Source organism: Marmota marmota, unplaced genomic scaffold, assembly GCF_001458135.2.
Source record: "Marmota marmota marmota unplaced genomic scaffold, marMar, whole genome shotgun sequence".
Classification (NCBI taxonomy): domain Eukaryota; kingdom Metazoa; phylum Chordata; class Mammalia; order Rodentia; family Sciuridae; genus Marmota; species Marmota marmota.
Window position 1 is genome coordinate 32,484,024 of NW_026000057.1, and position 20,249 is coordinate 32,504,272.

At 36.0% G+C, this 20,249-nt stretch overlaps 1 protein-coding gene across 3 annotated transcripts in view; it reads right to left on the bottom strand.

Moving 5' to 3' along the window:
* The window catches only part of Slc39a8 (solute carrier family 39 member 8), a 72,965-nt gene that overhangs the window by 17,378 nt on the left and 35,338 nt on the right, over positions 1-20,249 (bottom strand). The gene's annotated exons all lie outside the window — the stretch shown is intronic.

Genomic DNA, 20,249 nt, shown 5'->3' on the forward strand with positions numbered 1-20,249 from the left:
TTAGAGGCTCAATTTAAGATTGCTTTTATTGTTTAATATAAAAATTTCATGACTCTGGAATTTTGGCCAAAGTCAAGAACACTATAAAAAATAGAGAGAAAATATGAACCATTTCTGCAAAAATGATGTCTACCCAATAAAGAGTTTTTATGATTCTACTTTCTAAATGCAAAACAAGCTCTAGATTTGTGGATTTGTTTTGCAGCCTAGAAAACTATGCATGATGACTTATCCCTCACTTCAGTTTTTCCAAAGTGTGTTTTATAACCTAGCAGTAAAGGAGGTTAAACTAGAAAGCATCAAACCAGAGACTTAAATGGTTTACTAAACCTTCAAAGGTAATCTTTCTTGTTGCTTTCTTCAGTACTAAATGTTTCTGACTTTATCTGCCTTCACTGAAGGTTTAAAAAAGTCATGTTCATCAAGCTCTTTGATATTCCTAAGAAGATCGGTAAAATAAAATAAAGTCTGGGTTTTTTTGTTTTGCTTGTTCTTTTTTGGATTTTGAGGGGTTTTTTTTATTTGTTTGTTTTACTTTTAATCTTCAGATACCTGCCAACCGAAATAAAAAGTAGTAGTATCCCAATCACTTCAAAAAGAATTGGGCTCACACACAGGTCTCTCCTTCCTACTAATTAGAACTCAAAACTTACCATACTTCTGAATAAATTGAGGCATTGCTAAGAATGGTGAACAAACTTGAAGGCCAGAGAAAATCACCACTTAGTTAAAATAAATGAGAAGCTATTAACTTAATTGAATTGAGATCCTCAGAACGGAACTGAAATTCTCTATCTAAAAGCAGCCATAGAGTAAGATTAAATTTTACCACCCAATCAATTGTCTAATTCCAGCCTGAAGGTACATTTATTAAGAGTGAGCACTTAAATTGGTCTTCAAGCACCTTCGATTCTTTTTTATTCACCAAGGTTAACAATAAAGTATTAATAATTATAAAAGTATTATTCATTATCTGAATATTTGCCTCAGATATAGAACTGAATAGATATTACAAAGACAGACAAACATCTTTGTGTCAGCGGGTGGGGGCGTGAGGTGTCTGCTAAGATTCTACTATGTAACAGTGATGTCAGACCCAAAATGCATTTTGGCTTCTTTTTCAGATGGTTTTATTTGTGATCCTTCTAATTTAGAATCTTTACTTTAAATATATAGAAAAAATAGAACAATACAATGTAAAATAAATTCTGCCTCCTCAAGAACTTCTTCAAGGAATAAGGATTATATTCATGACAACCATAAAACCCTCTTGCTTTAGCAAACTTTCCCTCAAGTAATCCACTGAATAAAAGTTACTCACCAGGTCTTGGTTCAGTATTCCCAAACTGCAGAATGTAGCATGTAAAGAATAGAGCACAAAATAAATATTTTTGAAAGTGCAAACAGAATAATGCAAAGAAAAGAAAGTGGCCTATTTAACAAGTCCAATAATTATGAAATAAACATTCTTAATAATGCAACCTTTAATAAATAAAAGACCTTGAAACACTGACATTAAAGACCCACCAATAATATAATGTGTATTTAAATATTCCTTTGCTTATGCTGGTTTTCATCTGGGCTTTCTATAGAGTGGAATTAAGCAACTCTTTCTGGTACCCAGAATAATTTACTTGAACCTTTTACATTTTTTCCCTCATTATTTAAAGGGAAAATATGCTGGCTCTCATTCTCAATTTTTTATCAATCAGCATGCATGACAGAGTAATACAGCAATTCTTCATTATACTAATGGGGAAAAAATTAACTTGACATCAAGCCTAATTGAGTAAAACCTCACTAATTCTTCTAAATAGGAATAAGTCCTGCTTGATTAGTGAAAGCAATTTAGTATAGAACATGTTTAGATAAATGCACTTATATTGCCTTCCATAAATGACACTAACAAACTGGGCTCCAACAGAAAGCATACATGTGGTAAGATCCCTAAGAAAACCTGCTACAATGTATGGATAAGATTAATGCAACACACATAATAACAATTTTGTATTTCTTTAGATAGCTTAAAAAATTTAGGTATAATCTTGCCAAACAAAAAAATATGTTTCAAAGGCAATTTTTAAAGACCTTGCCAAGAGAGTCCATAGTGCAGCCTATAAGCAAAAAGGAACAAACCATAATTTATCCGCTATTATGGAAAGGTAGTCAAAATTAATGAGGTTTCACTATGTAGGCAATCCTCATCTTGCTCTAAGTTGTGTTCCAAAAGTTCATTTACAAGTTAACTCTTGGAACTCAGAACCGAATAAAGCAATGTTCCCATTAGGAAGTTAGTAGTATGGATATGGAACAAACACAGGCTTGGGATGCAAGACCTCAGGAGAGGGTCTCATTATAATGTTTCCATTTATTATCTGTGTAAACTTGAGTGAAATGCATACTTAACTGAATCTTAATTTACTCATCTCTAGTAGGTTTAAATACCTGTATCTCAGGACTCCTATAGCATAATAACTCCTAAGCATAATAATTTTTTAAATTTCCTAAATTTTTTAAAATTAGAAAAAGACCACCAAATGTTTCAAAATAATAATTGGAAGTATCTTCTGCATCTAGGTTAGGGTTCTAGTCAATCTAATCCAGGAGCCTCTTACCTTCAAGGTTGGTTCATGACTCATCACCTCAGGAAAACATCCATGACCAACCACTTCACTTCCATCACTTTCCACCCAATGTGTGCCCCGTCTTCCTCAGCACAGTGACTAATCTCCCTACTACAGTACTTACCACCCTACACAACAACTACGTTTTTACATGTTTATAACCACCTTTAAGGAGCACCAAGTACCTGATAGATGCTCAAAAAGTTCTTGTCACATAAGTAAGAATATTTTTCTTACAAAAAGGAATTTATACTTGTCTTTTATTTAAAACAGTCATTTTTCCAGGTGTGAGAGTGCACACCTGTACTCAGGAGGCTGAGATCTCAGGAGTTTAAGACCCGCCTAGGCAACACAGCAAGACCTTATCCAAAAAGGAATAAGTAAGATTCTTCAGACTCATGCCCAGGCTCCCTCTCCTGGGCTCAGGAGGACCAGGTTGCTTGGCTGTGAAGTTACTAGTAGATCTACAGGGAGAAGGCTCGGCACCCTGAAAGCCAGGAAATGTCTATCAAATGAAAAAAAATCAGATTTGGATAACAGATAAATTTATTCTAAAGAAATATTGCAGAAGAGAAGATAGCTGAGCAGATCTAGGCAGCAACCATCGACTCCCCCACAGCCAGAAACAAATCACTGAAAGAGCAGCTGGTCAGGGAGGCCGGTGACAGAGTACACACTCTAAAACCCAATGCTGGATGGCTTGAGGCTTGGAGAGACAAACAATTTGGTTACAAGAACATAAAATAAGGACAGAATTCCTTGACCCTGAACCCTGACCAGGGTGAGGTCAAAGGGGAGGGGTAACAAAGAAAGAGGGAGGGGAAAAAGCCCATCAAGCCCACTTCCTTAACAAGAGTTGTGAAGAAAAACAGGTTAAACAGGACAGAGGCAGCAAAGACAGTGAAGGAGATGACATAGTTTGGCCCAAATTGTGGGCTGAAAACTGAGACTGGCAGCAGAGACATTTAATAGAGTTCAGAGTCAGCCCCCCTAGAAAAAAATTAAATCGATATAGCTTCTCCCTATGTTTTGAGAGTAACAAATAAAACCAGAAGGAATATCTCTGAAATGGGTTGTCCCAGTAATCCCTCTAGAAAGAACTTTTTATAGAGGGATCACTGCTAGCTGAAAGTTACTGAAACCCCTTCCCCTCACTTTGGGCAAGGGGAGTTGGGTGGAGCTGACCCAAGAGTTAGTCACTCTCAAGGAGTGCTGAACCCAACCCAGCACTCTCCATAGCCTCTGCAGGAGCTCAGGTAAAAAACAGGCCAACTGACATGCTACCTCAGTAATAGACAGTCTCTAGTGATCTACATCAGCCAGGGGGGAGGTTTCTAAGCCAAAGACCACTCACAGAGAGCCTGCATTCACAAGCTCTACTGTTGCAGATAGCCTGCAAACTGTATGTCTCTGGGGAGCAGGTGTACGGTGTCCCACAGTAATCAGTGACAGCCCTGAGCCCTGCACCCTGCCCTCCTGTGCCTGAAAGAAACAACCAGCAAATACAGCACCCTCCAAGCTCACAGACTCATGCCTCTGGGCTGGATTAACAAGCACTGATTGGGGAGAAAGCCATAATAACCAGGGAACTAGCTTCTGTGCCCAAGCATCTCTAGGAAAGTCTACAACTGCAAGTCCCAAAGTTGCTGATTAACTCAATTCTCATTCATACTCATGAACCCTAAAAAGGCAATTCCTGAAGATGATGCCAAGTCACCAGCAAAGAACTTCACATATACACGGTGGCTATATACCCCACAAAGAGGCTTATAGAGAAGCAACCCAGAAACTCCAGCCAACACTCAGTGTACCCACATAAAACTCCAAAAACCTGCAACTTTTGCATTCCAGATGAGACAGCTGTAATATTCCCTCTCCCCAGGCCACCCAGTGCCACATCAAACAGACTGCAATACCTCTACCTTAGAATATCACACCCTGCATACTCTGAAATATACATGGGGATTCCCACACTGGATCTGACAGTACTGGATACATGAAATTTTTTCTTCAGGAGGACACACAACACTGCATTCCCTAACAGGGAAAACTTGGCTTCTAAGTCACAAACAATTGGGGACCATTGCCTCTTATTCAATAGAAAGCTGGTAAATACCTGGATACACCAAAGATTTGTAAGGGCTTCCTAGAATTATATCCAAAGTGAGCTAGTATAATCACCATCTCTACACCAGGGAAACTTAGAGGCAAAGCAGAGGAGTGAAAGGCATCTTCTAAAGGTCCAAAATCCTGATGAAATCCAAATCAGGAAGACAATAAAAAATCTCCCCACCTTGGCATGGTTTAGAAGACATATTCTCAGGCCTCATAGATAAAGTATATAATCTTGAAAATAAAGTCAACAATAAACAAAAGATGTTATGAGACTACAACCAGAATATTCAAAATAATCTGAGAGAACATTGAGACCAAATGTAAGAAGTATGGGCATAAAAGAAGGCACCAAAATACACACTAAAGGAATGGAAAACCTTTTCAATAAAATAGTATCAAAAATTTTTAAAGCCTTAGGAATGAGATAGAAATACAAGAGATATTTAGAAGCCCAAATAGGCAAGATCAAAAAAGATCCTCTCCAAAACACATTCCAATTAAAATGCCTAAAATATACAATAAGGATAGAATTTTTTTAAAGTGACAAGAAAAATCAAAGGTCACATTTAGAGGTAAGCCAATTAGAATTTCTACTTGTTTCTTAGCCTGGACCCTCCCTAGGAGTAGCTACTCTCATATCTAACAAAGGACTTTAAGCCAAAGTTAATCAGAAGAGACAAAGACGGTCACTTCATACTGGTTAAGGGAATCATCAAACAAAATGATATAATGATTATAAATACTTATGCCCAAAATGTCAGTGTACCTATATATGTAAAACAAACCCTAATCAAAATAAAGAATCAAATAGACACCAATATGATAATATTTCAACATACCTCTCTCATCAATATGTCATTCAGACTTAAGTAATGTAAACACCCTTCAGAACTGAAAAGTACTATTAAACAAATAGACCTAAATGCACCTATAAAATATTTTATCCTTAAACAACCAAAGTCACTTTCCTCTCAGTGGCTCATGGAATCTTCTAGTATTTTAGGACAAAAAACAGGTCTTATCAAATTAAAAAAACTGAAAATTCTTTGCATCCTATCAGATCAAAATGGAATGAAATTAGAAACCAATAAGAAGATAAAAAACAGAAAACATCTTAACCTGGAAATTAAATAATACATTTCAATGAGGAATGGATCATAGAAGAAATCATGAGAGAAATACAAAATTCTTAGAAACAAATAAGAACAGATATAAAACATATCCAAATCTCTGGGACAATATGAAGGAAGTTCTAAAAGGAAAATTTATAGCATTGAATGCCCACATTAAAAAAAAAAAAAGATTCCAAATAATGTTACCACTTCAAGGCCCTAGAAAAGAAGAACAAATTAATTCCAAAATAATAGAATACAGGAAATAATTAAAATCAGAGCCTAAATTAATGAATTTGAGGATAAAAAAGAAAAACAAAAGATCAGTGCAATAAAGAATTAGTTCTTTGAAAAGATAAACAAGATTGATAAACCCTTAGTCAAACTAACCAAAAGAAAGAAAGACCCAAATAAACAAAATGGAGGGCTGGGGATGTGGCTCAAGCGGTAGCGCGCTCGCCTGGCATGCGTGCGGCCCGGGTTCGATCCTCAGCACCACGTACAAAGAAAGATGTTGTGTCTGCCGATAATTAAAAAATAAACATTAAAAAAAAAATGGAGATGAAAAAGGAGAAATCACCACAGACACTTCTGAAGTCCAAAGGATCATTAGAAACTATTTTTAAAATTTATAATCCAATAAACTTGAAACTCTACAATATATTGACAAATTTCTCAACACATATGATCTACCAAAATTGAACCAAGAGAATGTAGAAAACATAAACAGACTAATATCAAGCTTTGACACTGAAGCAGCAATTAAAGCCTTCCAGAAGAGAAAAGCTCAGGACCAGAAGAATTCTCAACTTAGTTCTACCAGATCTTTTAAGAAAAACTAACATGAATCATCCTTAAATTATTCCATGAAATAGAAAGGATATAAAAACACCAAATTAATTCTGTGGAGCCAGTTTCACCCTGATACAAAACCAGACAAAGGCACTTCAAGGAACGAAAACTTCAGACCAAAATCCTAATGTACACAAATGCAAAAATCCTTAATAAAATATTGGAAAATCACATTCAAAGACACATTAAGAAGATAATATACCACAATCAAGAAGGTTTCATCCCAAGGATGCAAGGTTGATTCAATATACACAAATCAATAAATGTAATTTACCACATAAGTAGAATTAAGTACAAGAATCACATGATCATCTCAATAGAGATAGTCTTTTCCTCTGTTTACTAGATTGAGCCTTTTTGTTTCTTATCATACAATGCAGCATAATAATTCCATCAAAACTAATAGAACCTGGGTTTAAAAATATTGAAAATTTATATATTTGTTGCCAAAGCCTTTGGAAAAACACCAGGGAAGGAGTTGTACAGGATGTGTAGACTTGTGCATACACAGATACACACACACCACAAAATTTCCTAAATATCCTCTATACCTCTCACTAGCCCACAGTTTCAGTCATCAAATACTGCATGATCTCACTTATGCCCAGAATCTAAAGAAGTTAACCTTATAACAACAGAGAATAGAATAGGATAGGATAGGATAGGATAGGATAGGATAGGATAGAATAGTGTTACCAGAGTCTGGGGTGGTACCAGAATCACTGTTCCACAGACATGTGAGACACAAAGAACAGAAGTACATGTGGTTACAGTTCCTGTTAGACAGGAGAAATAAGTTTTGGAGTTCTGTTGCTCAGCATCACAATCAGAGTTAATGATAATGTATTTGCAATTCTTTGAATGCCCCCAGCACAATTCCTGTTGAAATTTAATCCTCATTCCCATCGTGAGGTATTAGGAGAGGAAACCAAGTACGACCTTTAAGAGATGAATGGGTCATGAGAACAGCCCTTGTGAATTGATTAATCCACTTATCAATTAATGAGTTAATGAATTCTCTCCAGAGGGCATCTGTCATAAAAGCCAGTTTGGTTCTGTCCTTTGTATGCATGTTCCTTTGCCATATGATGCCCTGTGCCACCTCAGGACTCTGCAATCCCCACAAGAAATAAAGATCTCACCTAATATGACCCCTCAACCCTGGGCCTCCCAGCCTTTAGAACCATGTGCCAAAATAAGACTCTTTCCTTTATAAATTACCTAGTGTTAGATATTCTATTATAGCAACAAAAACAAACTATGACACTATACACATATGTATAAATATATGAGAACATTACACTATACCTCATAAGTGTATAAATTAGTACTTGTTCACCTAATTACTTTTTAAAATTCAACCCAACCACCTTTATATCCTGTGTTTGAATGTGCTGTTTAGTGTTGTTCTCTGAGAAACTGTCATAGAAATCTTGTCCTACTTGTCTATTTTGGAAGAATAGAAGAGTCATATTCTTCAGTATAACTCTTGGCTATAAACTGTACCTGAACTCAAGTAATTCGTCTATTTTTGAATCCTCAAAATGCACCCTACCTTGCCTTCACAGAAAACACGCTCATAGATTGATAAGTGCTTATAAACCTGACATATGATCACACAACTTTGCACCAGGTCATCTACTCTTTCAAGAGCTACTGGATATTCCACCACTGAGAGAGGGTTTTGTGGCTGCAACCATGTATGAGTTATGGGTTTGTTTGAGCTATCACAAGGCAGGGGGACAAGTTCCTGAGAACTCCTGGTGTAAATCCACCAGTTGCAGATTGCTCAAATCAAAGCTGATGCCCTACCTTAGCTCCCAGTCCTAGGTTCAAATGCAGCACTCACAGGAGGGTGTAGCCTCCCCAGCTCCAAACATCTTGTTTTTCCCATGTTTATCCTGTTTTCCTACACTACAAAACATTCTCAATAAACATTTCATAAAGAAGAAGTGAACATGGCAGTATGTATAAACGTGGCTGTATAACCAATGTGATCCTGCAATCTGTACACGTGGGAAAAATAAGAATTCATACCCCATTTGAATCAAATGTATGGTATATGATATGTCAAGATCATTGTAATGTTTTGAGCAACCAATAAAAAAAGAAAAAAAAGTGAAAACCAGAAAAAGGAGAAATTACACTAGAAGAATAGTCAATCAAAAGAAAAACTAATTCAGAGTAAAAACCAGAAATATATCAAAATGGAATGGAATAAAAACCATTTCTTAATAACAACATTGAATGTAAATGGCCTAAACCCATCAATCAAAAGACATAGACTAGCAAATTGGATTAGAAAGCAAGACCCAACAATATGCTGTCTTCAAGAGACACGCCTCATAGGCAAAGACATTCAAAGAATTAAGGTGAAAGGATGCATAAAAAATATATCATTCACATGGATCTCATAAGCAAACAGTGGTTTCTATCCTTATATCAGATAAAGTGGACTTCAAATGGATATTAATCAGAAGGAACAGAGTACATTTCATACTGCTTAAGAGAACTATGCATCAATAAGACATAACAATCATAAATATTTATGCCCAAAACAAAGGCGCATCTACATGTATCAAACAAACCATCTTCAGTTTCAAGAATCAAGTAGATCACAACACATAATACTGGGTAATTTTAACACGCCTCTGTCACTGCTGGATAGATCCTCCAAACAAAGTAAAGAAACAATGGAATTAAAAAATACAATTGCTGATTTAGACTTTACAGACATATATATAATATTTTATCTATAATGGCTGAATACACTTTCTTCTCAGCAGCACATGGATCCTTCTCTAATATAGACCATGTTATGTAAGCTATTACATATATGGGCATGCAATTGTAATATTACCATAATATACTTTTAGCATCTGTAGGGTTATTTTGTTAGCTCCCTTTCCATTGAAATTAATTTTTATGTTCTTGCTTTTTTCTTGATTAGATGTGTTTGATTTTTATCAACTTTTAACTGTATTATATCTTCTCTATTTCACACATTTCTGCTCCTACTCTTATTTTTTCCTTCCTACTTCCTAATTTGAAAATAATTTGATTGGTAATCTACCCTCTTTCTGATAAAAGTACTTTAAGTTATAAATGTTCATCTGTATACTGTTTTATCCCAGAAACAATAAGCATTTATTACCACTTCGTTCAAAGCACTTTTTATTTACTTTTCTTGTGCTTTATTCCTTAACCTGTGAGATATTTATAAGTATGCCATTTAATTTTGAAGTAATTGACATGTGGAAGTGGGGTACTATATATCTTAAGGTGATTGATTTCTAACAAAATAAATCATGCAGGAAACACAGTCTGCACGATTTCAAAGTTTTTAAAAAAGTAATGAAATTGCTTTTTCATATTGATTATGTTAGTTACATAAGTGTCAAGAACATGTCAAAACTGATCAAATTGCATACTTCAAATATGTGCATGTTATTATACTTCAATTTTATCTCAATAAAGATATGTGGAAATAAATAAAACCAGCATACTACATATCAATAATTATCAATTAAGAAATATAACAGGAAAAATATATCATTTATGAGACCAGTAAAGATATAGAGTATATCAATAGAACATTTTTAAAAATACTTAAGAATGGATTATAAAACATAGAAAATCTGAAATAGCATAAAGATGTCAGCTGTCCCTCAACTGAGTTCCAAGTTCAACACAATATCAATAAAAATCCCAAAAATTATATTGATATGGAAGAAAATGACAAAGACTTTCTCATTGATCAAGCTGAATTAAACTCCTCTGACCCTCTTGTCTTATTAGATCTCAATCTTGGGCTCCCAGTTGTAGCAAGAATCCTGCTGAATTAGTTCATCAAGAATTTCCCACTCTTGATATTTGATCTCCCTCAATATCTGCTAACATTCCTCATTGCCCACAGATGATGTCTGATCACCCTGGCTTGCCCTCAGCAAGAATTCTAAGTTGGTTTGACAAAGCACTTCTCCCCTTGATGTCTCCTATTAGCAATTTTCCAATACTGACCCCACACACATAAACACATGCACTCTGCTAATAAACAATAAATGCACGGCTGTCTTTGCTGTATTTGGAATTGAATCTAATCTCTCTCCCCTTTCACCATAGAGTAGAACTCTATTACAACAGTCTTAAATAAAGTCTTCCTTCATAGTTTTAACAAATGTTAGAATAAGTCTGCTTTAACACAAATTACTAAGAAAAAAGACAGATCAACCAAAGATAAATAATACAGGAAAACATAAAAGTAAAACATAAAACAGGAAACATAAAAGTAAACATGGCCAATTAGTACATAAAAAGATGCTCAACTTTACCAAAAATCAGAAATATTCAAAGATAAATTGCAAAAGGATACTATTTCATACTCATTAAATTGTCAAGAAAATTTTTTTTAACTCTGAAATTTCCAAGTATTGTTAAAGATGTGGAGGAAATGTGACTTCCTCTTTTTTGCTGATCAGAAGGTCAATAAATATGATAGTTTGAAGAATAATTTGTTATTACTCAGTAAAATTAAATATGTCCATAGTCTGTGACCCATTTCTTACACATCTCACTATATCCCAACCTTTCTCACAGACGATTAAGCCCTAATGCCTTATGTCATTCACTACATAAAACAAATTAATGACTCATCTGTGCACACAAAGTGGTACTATATACTTAAAAGGACAGAAAACTCTGTCATAAATGCCTAACTTCCTACAATACATGGGATATTTTCATACTCAGAATTGTTCTGCCTCAAATACTATTATGACCCTAGCCTCAGTCCTAGACAAACTTTCACCCACAGACACAATAAGACATGTGTAAGTATCAAAGTGTTTTTTAGTATCAAAATGTAAAATAACACAATATGTTGTTTATGGTTGTAGAGCTATATATAAAATATAAAAGCATGAATAGATATGGGAAGATTGAATTCATGAAAATAATATTAGTGAAATATATGCATAATTGAATGCTATAAAGCAATGAAAATAAAACAACCATCCCAGGCAGTAGTAAAAATTAATTTTATATACATAATATTGATTAAAGAATGACCAATAAAAATAAATAAATAAATATAATATTGAGCAATAGAAGGCAGATAAAAAGATTATATTCTCTATGAAAAACTATTCCATAATATTAGGTGTGAAAACAAAAGGACATAATGACCACAGAGGGGCTCAAGTGAGTCCTCTGAATTGCAGGTGATAATCTGTTTCATGGTCCAGCTGATGGTTATACAGGCATACTCACTTTGTAACATTTAGAGAGCCCTGCAATGATGGTGTGCGCATCTTCCTGTGAGTATACTTTGCCTCAATAAAAACATTTATCTGGAGAAAATTGTCTTTCCTCTTCTTCCTACCTCTCTAGGACTCTCTACCTGCTTCTCTCATTTCTGCTAATGACACCATAATTTTTTTTCTGTAACCCAGGCTCATATACTCATTTTTGGTCTTTCAACCCCAGCAGACCAACTCTTGCCAAGAGCAATCACTACTAACTGGACATTATCCAGAGTTGGTCCAGTCTGTCCAGAATAGATCCTGTTCTCTCTCTCTTTTTCTGCATTTCATACATCGAGTTGGAAATCAAGAAGTATTTGGAGTCTTATCCTGATAATATGTACCAAAAGTTTCTGTCCATTTGAGTTACATTCTCCAAATGCAATTTTAAAGATTCTTAGGTTAATATATGTGTGTGTGTGTGTATGTATATATATACACAGAGAGAGAGAGAGAGAGAGAGAGAAAAGAAATTGGTCAAAGTTTCTCTGGCAATTTCTAGGGAAATAGGGAAGGCCTATCTAGGACTATCTTGTCTTTGAATAACTGTTCTTTTTTTTTTTCCTTTTTATTTCAAGATATTCATTTATTCAACAAAAATCATGTGTGTGTGTGTGTGTGTGTGTGTGTGAGAGAGAGAGAGAGAGAGAGCGAGAGGGAAAAGAAAAACTTAAGTTTCCAAGTTACATCCAGAACTCAAATTTTCACAACATTTTAGTTATGTTAGTATAGATCTGAATGCACATATCAATGAATTAAATAAGCTCCATAAAAATATTAACCATTTAAATGTTTATTGCATGATTAACTTAAACAGGAGCCAGATGCGTGATTTCTGCCCACATCCTGCATGAGCAGAGAAGGGGTAACTATCAGAGGTGTGGGCCAGCTGCAAAATAAAAGCTATGAAAGTAATATTAAGAAATAAACAGGAAATTAATTGAAATGGGGGCGCTTGGGAGGATAGACCTTATGTGTCTGAGCCTAACAAAGAGGAAAGCCCAGGAATTCTTTATCTATAGAGGTACACACCAAGGGGAATCAGTAAGGAGTTTCCTCAGAAAAACAGGCTGTTCAGTGCTTGGCAGGTTACACCCATCTCCTGGCAGCTGTGTTTGATCCTAGGGCTGTGAGCTACGGCAGGGGGCCAGTGTGATCTGGGCTTTCTCAACCAGGGAATTTCACTTAGGAGTTCCCAGAAAAACAACTTCCCTGCCTTAATGGCCCAAACAAAATCCATAGTTCATACATGGCTTCCAACATTTAACTAAAATGTTGCCTTTTCCCAAGGTAACAAAAGCAATCCCTGACTGAGGCCTGTAAGCAACTCTCCATCCTTCATACAGACAAAACAGTACAGATTTGGAATCTTCTAAAGCACCTTCATACACATAATCTCATTTGATTATCCTAGCTGGCCTGTGAGTTGGTGGAACTAATGTCTTCTCTATGAACTTCACATGCATTGACATCTTTATGAGGACAAGAATGGGGAGGTCCAAGCTGACCAAATAATTATCTGATGCAAGGAGTCACAGCAGACAGACTTCATTCCTCCTGACCCTGTTCTATCTGACCTTTCAACTACCACTTTTATATTTTGCACCATTAAATTTTTCATCTCTACAATTAAACTGTTATAACATTTCTATACCCAGATTTTAAAAATTAACAGTACCAACTATAATCCTTAATTCAATTTTAAGAGATGTGATGTGCCCCAATTATTTCAACTATGTGACAAACATCTTTCATACATAATCAAGGCATTATTACTTCATGTTCTTTCAAATAAACTAAATGTGTCAGATTGTGACAGATATAACTGGACTTATTGGGTGCAGAGTTAGACAACTCTGTCAGAGAATCTGGTGCAAAGCCTGATAATATCATCATTCAAGTGGTAAATTAAATTAGACTTTAAAGTTCTGTTCCATTAAGTGAGAGTTAATGTTCCAAATTCCTTTAATATATCTGACAGATCAATGGCAGGCTGGCAAGCATCTATATTCAGAAGGTTATCTTTACTAAATTAGCTACAAGTTTCAAAAATCACTTTACTTTCTAGGAAAAGTATTCAAATTGTAAGAAAGACAAATAACAGAGATGAGAAGACACAGAATTCTGTATATTTTTATCTTCTTGTTGTATTATTATATCTAAGAGGGAAAATATACAAACGAATTCAAACATCTGTGAGGTTTAGTACCAGAAGCCATCTTCAGAGGATAATCTGTATATACTTAACATTTAAAGTTGAAGTTATTCCCAGAGGAGTGAAAGGTGAAGAGACAGGTCTTGATGAGATGACTATGATAAAAAACAATAAAAGAAAAAAAAGTAAATGGAAGAAGCAGGAAGACATAAATTTATCACATGTGTGCAATATGTCCACACTATGTTGCATGGTCAGCCCATAATAAACCATTTGATTTTCACAAAAATTGAGTAGTTAAGAATTTTTGCTCCTCACTTAACCAATAAGCAAACGACGGCTCCGAGTTGTTAACTGTCCCCAAATCACACAATATAACTTATTGCTAAGATGTGAACACTGGACTGTGGAACTCCAAGGCCTCTTAGCTTCTTCTCCATACCCAGCAGCTGCTCAAGAGCAAGGAGATTCAGAGGGAACACCAGGACAGTGATAGCCACAAGACAGTACTGGGCCACTGAGACCACCTGGTGAGACTTCCCTGATGCAACAGGAAAGGAATGGGTTCCTGAAAAATTTGCCTTCCTATTCCAAGCATTTAATCAGTAAGAAGTGCTCAAATAGTAACGACAGGAATAGCTCAGAAAAAGAGGGAATGAAAGTTACAAATACAGAAGGCTGCCCAGATGAATCACTTGTATTCCAAAGAGAAAGTTCAGAGAATAGGCAATGAGTTTAAAAATTATACATGATTAAGCATTTGGGGAGATGAAGAGGAGGAGGAGGGAGTACATAAAAACTAGTCAACAACAGACATAGATCAGGGGGCAATGGTCAGCCACACACTGAGAATACAGAATGTCTTGGTTTAAATCCTTTCTTTCTACCTTTTTGCCCTTGGGTAAGTTACTTAACTTCTCTGGATGTCAGTTTCCACATTTATACAATGGAAATAATCCAAGTTCCCAGAGATTACAAATAGGGATCTCGGGTCCTCACTGAAGTAGGAACTTTGTGGAGCATTAAAAAAAATTAGACCAGTTTTTATTGAAGATGTGGGAAGGTGTTAATAGAGATGAATAAAAGAATAGCTACCATCAGTGAAGTGTGTGCTCAATTTGGAGGGATCCAGGCACCATTTTCACGACATTAGCACCACTTAGAGGAGAGGTGGATTAAATGGCCCCCAGAGGGCAAAGGAGCACCCAGGTGGACCTGGTGAGAGCAGATTCCACCCACAAAGGGACCTGCCCAGAGTCCCTCCTGACTATCCAGTTGTACCATCCTCCTCTGCAAGCACCCATCGAACAAGCTGTAAAAATCACTTCTTAAGTAAATTTGTATTTTTGTTGTTGGTGGTTAATTATGGGAGAAGATGAAAAGAGAAGGATGAACTCTTTTCTTCACAGATGAAAAAAATCAACAAGAAGCAAAGCGATGCTGGCCCCAGAACTGCAGAAAAGTTTAGTGATTGGAAGCACCAAGTACTGCTGAAGGTAGAGGCTAAAGAATGAAACTAAAAATAAGAGAATTGGTTGCAAGTTAATTTCAGAAGCAGTTAGAACCTCAGATCTTTCTTTTCCAGCCAAGGGCTGCAAGGCAGGCATTACGAATGATTGAATGGAGATTTATCCTTTGGGGAAACTGAACCAGAGTATGCGAGAACTCAAAGCAAGCTGAAGGCTGAAGTCAAGTTCAGTGCTGGAGACAGGGGCACATAGTCAAATATTGTTAGTGTCCCAACCCCCTTTTCCTTCCCACTTCCCAACACAAGCAGCCAGGAAAGAATACTCCAGCTTTCTTACCACCAGGTAAAAATGAAGGAAAACCAAACTACTCAAAAGAATAGTAATCAAGACCCACATGTATGTGCACAGACGTTCCAATCAGTTTCAAATCAACCTCATACTTAAATATACATGTATATATACATATGTGTATATGCATATACATTAAAATGTGTGTATATGTGTGTGTTTATATACGTATGAATTTTTTGCTTTAATATGTAAAATATATCATATTTCTGTTATCAAGGGCAGAAAGTTTATTGATTCTGTCCCACTGATAGATTAACAGTACTTAGATCAGTGCCAAGTATATATCACATATTTGATAAATACTTGCTGAAGGAATTACTATGTGTTTAAACTGTAACACTCTCACAGAGACCCAAACACCTCAAAAATGTTCTTTTTATATTTGAAAAGTATTGCTTAATATGAGTTATTGACAAAGTAAGTCTCCCTAGCATCACCACACTTAACAACTAAATTCCACTTCACTGCACCTCAATTTTAAACATAAAATTCCCGATAGTCAACTTCTAAGAAATGGCTGAATTAATTTTTCTTTTATTAGAAAAACAGGTATATCATATCACATTCTTATCATCATCTATTCTTAAATGAAAGCACAAAAGATTTCATAAGGAGACTGATTACAGACTTCTGGAGGAATAAGCTGCACTGTCCCTCCCATAGCCCTGAAGAGCTAACACTTCCCTTCAAAGACCATACCATTCCTGGGGAATCTTCATCTGGTAAATACAGTCCATCAAAAGCTGTGGAGCAAAGGGGGGAAACCCCACCTAACTGCTTATGTACCACTGAAATGAATATTCCACATGGCTATGTAGGAAAGTCAGAACAAAGAACAAAGCGACATAACAGGGTGTGATGTGACACATTATCTTGTGACAATAATTGAATAACTGGAGAAATAAAATCCTGTACTCCCCCTCTTCCTCCTCTTCCCCTCACCTTTCCCCACAAACACGCATGCCCCCTGGGTACCCTAGCTCTGCACAGACACATGCACACACCACACGGACTGCGACACCTCTCATTTACTGAGTCTGGAGCAGGGGTACTAAGGAATCTCATGTCATCTGTCTAAATACTTAAGTTCAAATCAAGCTGCAAAATTGTTAAATGCATCCATGAGAACAAATTTTTTAAATTGTGTAAAGCTATCATTTTTATATGACTAATCAAAGACAAAATACCAAAGACCACTAAATGTAACATTCTTGCATAAAGACTCTTCTGTGATGGGCCAAATTGTTTGGCTGAATAATAAAATAATGACATCCCTATTTCATATATTTTATTTATTCTATAACATTTCTTTTGTTCTTCCTACATTTCAGAAAAATCAAGAATTGTACTGTTAAAATCTAGATTTACTACATAATTCATGCTCTATTTGTAGCGATGCCAAATTAGACTACTTTTCTTACAATATTTAAGTTGTTTCTTACTTTATTAAATTTGAAAAAAAAAACTTCAGCTTTAGTTGAAACAGTAGCAACTAAAATTGTCAACAAAATTCTTAAAGCTTCGCTTAGACTCCCATCACATAGGTTAAATTATTTTATCATACAAAAATATAAGAAACTATTTTAATTTTATTATTAAAATCACCATCATTTATATTATAAAACCTACTGTCTCTTGAAGCAATATCTAGAACTTTAATATACATTGTTCCTTGGATTCCATTCCTTTTCCTGTTTTATACAATCAAAAGAAAATAAAAGAGTAGTATGTTGCTTAATTTGTAAAATCTTGCTTCCTTTAAGACTCTTCCTCCAATGAAATGTCCAGAAAACAGTTTTCTTAAGAACTGGTGTAGTCCAGGCACAGTGGCACACACCTATAATTCCAGCAACTAGGGAGGCTGAGGCAAGAGGATCACAAGTCAAGTCCACCCTCAGCAACTTAGCGAGGCCCTAAGCAAGTTGGTGAGACCCTGTCCCAAAATTTAAAAAATTAAAAGGGCTGGGGGTGTGACCCAGTGGTTAAATGCCCTCTGGGTTCATTCCCCAATATTAACAACAACAACAACAAAAAAAAACTGGTCTCAGTATCACTTTTGCATTTCATCTCAAGGCCGGGTACACGGCTGCTATCCAAGCATGCACTGTCTCTGCTTCAGTTGACCTCTTATTCCTGGGAGTATATTTCCAGAAGTCTAGTTCATTTTATTCTTTCAGTAGATTGGTAGTTTACATAGATTTACGATCCCACAGTTTTTTTCATTCAATATATTGAAGGAATTGGGCCCCTGGCTTGCAGTGTTGATATTGGGAAATTCCACATCATTCACCTGCCAGTTCTCTTCTAAGTGCCCTGTTTAATTTCTCCCAAAGTTTTTTGAACATTCTCTTCTCAGATACTTGTGTGACTAGTTCTTCCTCTTTATCCAATTCTCTGCTGACCTCTTTAGGGATCTTTCCTGACCAGTCAATAAAAAGAAGCCCCCTCATGCCCCTCTCACATCACCATATTTGATTTCTGTCAAAATTCTTATTACTGTCTGATATTTTCTTGATTTACTCTTTGCTACATGGTCTGTTTCCACCAAATAAACTGTGAGGTCTATGGGAATTCGTTTGCTTCTGAGTCACCAGTGTTTGGGATAAGAGCAGATACTTTAAAATGCTTATTGAATAAATGAATGAAAATCCGGTTCACAACACTACTGCCAGAAGTAGAGCAAAAATAGCCTTTTGATTGTATTCGTATGGTACCTAAAACAGGATCATGTCTAGGACCCCACCTTTGTAAGAGTGCTTAGATTTAGTATAAACATGTCATCCAGCATAGCTAGTCCTAAACCAGGAGACTGACAACTTTAACTACATTTGAACTTTTGAGCCGTTCAATTTATTTGTTAAAAAATATACATATTAACCTCTTAAGAAGCTAAAGCTTTTGGGAGATCCTCCTGTGCAAATAAAAATATTCCTTTCAGCTCACTCTGACACTTGAGGCACATTTGGCAGGTAACTCAGCCTGGTAAGTTCCTGAGCAGGAATGGTTCTGACATCAGATTTTCCAGAGAGGTCACACTGAGGTTCTGCTATGGTTAAGGAGGTCCTCAGCCATCCAAATATTTTAAATCCACAGCCCTTTCTCTTCCATGCTTTGTGAAACAGGACTTGGGTATTCCAATGGAGAACTTGTTCAAGTTTGGACCAAGTTCAAGCTCTTTCTCCACAGAACTGTAGCCCTCCCTCAGAGTAAGAATTCAAGTTGGGCTCCAAATTTCATGGCAGAGTATCACCTCTGCCATCTAGTATCTGAAAGATTATTAATCATTGTTTAAACCAGCAAAATAACTGAATGACACTTCCTGAACCACCTTCAGAGTTCAACCATGATTTCACTATGACCCAGTATTTGCCAAAAGTCTGTATAATACATATAGAATTAAGATATATAGTGCAAGGAAGGGGTTGTGATTTTCCATTTTGGGTTTTGTTTTTGTTTGTTTTGTTATTGCTGCTGTTGTTTGGTTTTGGTACTAGGGATTGAACTCAGGATCATGTAACCACTGTGCCACATCCACAGCCCTTTTTTAAATTTTTTATTTTGAAATAGGGTCTCACTAAGTTGCTTAAGATCTTACGAAGTTGCTGAGGCTGGCTTTGAACTTGGTATCCTCCTGCCTCAGCCTTCCCAGCCACTAGGATTACAGGCATGCATCCCTATGCTAGGCACAAGGAAAAGTTTTTATTATCATTCTCTAAGTTCTCTCTGCTATGCCCTGCATTAAACTGTATCTTCAGAAAGCAATATCCTTGAACCAAATTATCTTTTTCCCCCCTCCAAAAATAAATATTTATTAAGTTAAAAGTTAACGTGGTCATCTTGTTTCTAGTAGAGTTACATGAGGAAGGAAATCCATAGGTTTCAGCAGATAGCCTCAGTACTCACTCACTTCGACACTTAGAAGCTGAGTGTTCTTAGATTTGTAATGTCATCTCTCTAAGCCAGTCTTCTAATGATAATGGACTTGTACCCTAGACTATGAGGGACAAATGAGGCAATTCACCTAATGTTCCAGACATAGTCCTTGAGCTTTTAATAACTGTTGTTGCAATTATAAGAAATTATTTGAAATCCCAGAGACTCGGGAGGCTGAGGTAAGAGGATTGCAAGTTCAAGATCAGCAGCAAATCAGTGAGTCCTTAATAAAAAAATAAATAAATAAAAACAAGGACTGGGAGTGTAGCTCAATGGCTAAGTAACTAAATCCTGTACCAAAAAAAAAAAAAAAGGAAAGAAATTATTTCAACATTTTC